Raw genomic sequence first — 918 nt, forward strand, 5'->3', positions numbered from 1 at the left:
CTTTCCAAAATAATCATCCCTCCCCTCCATGTCAGCAGATTAGATATTAAAATTGCAGGGACTGGCTGTGCCTCCAGTTCCTCTGGCAGCTCATTCTACACACGAACTGCACTCTATGTTAAAAAGTTGCCCCTCATGTCCTTTTTAAATCTTTCCCCTCTCACCTCTACATTATGCCCCCGAGTTTTGAACTCCCCCACCCTAGGCAAAAAAAACCTGCCATTCACCTTATCTATGCCACCATGATTTTATAAACCTCTATAAGATCACCCCTCAATTTCCAATGCTCCAGTGAAAAAGTCCCAACCTATCAGGCTCTCCATACATCTCAAACCCTCGATTCCCAGCAAAATCCTGGCAAATCTTTTCTGAACCTTCTCCAATTTAACAATTCGCTTCCTGACCATAACCGTACAAAGTACTCCAGAAGAAACCTCACCAATGCGACATCTTTTTAAAACTGACATCCTTTTCCATTTATGTGGTGCCCTGCCAACCAGCTAAATCAGCCAAATCATCTATTATCCTATTCCTTCGGCCTTCGGGAACCTTAACCATCACCTATCTGTGATAGCCAAAGCTCAGTTGCTCTCACTTGCATCCCTGGATCAAAGGTCAAGATCCACTTCAAAGATTTCAGTCTCATCCTGTCAAATGGTTGGCACTGAGGGAGTGCTGCACTGTCAGAGGGTCAGTACTGAGGGAGTGCCGCACTATCAGAGGGTCGGTACTGAGGGAGTGCCATACTGCAAGAGGATCAGTACTGAGGGACTGCCGCACTGTGAGAGAGTCAGTACTGAGGGAGCGCTGCACTATCAGAGGGTCAGTACTGAGGGAGCGCTGCACTGTCAGAGGGTCAGTACTGAGGGAGTGCTGCACTGTCAGAGGGTCAGTACTGAGGGAGTGCCGCTCTGTCAG

This window comes from Rhincodon typus, unplaced genomic scaffold, assembly GCF_021869965.1.
Source record: "Rhincodon typus isolate 14 unplaced genomic scaffold, sRhiTyp1.1 hic_rhity00008032, whole genome shotgun sequence".
In the NCBI taxonomy this organism is placed as follows: domain Eukaryota; kingdom Metazoa; phylum Chordata; class Chondrichthyes; order Orectolobiformes; family Rhincodontidae; genus Rhincodon; species Rhincodon typus.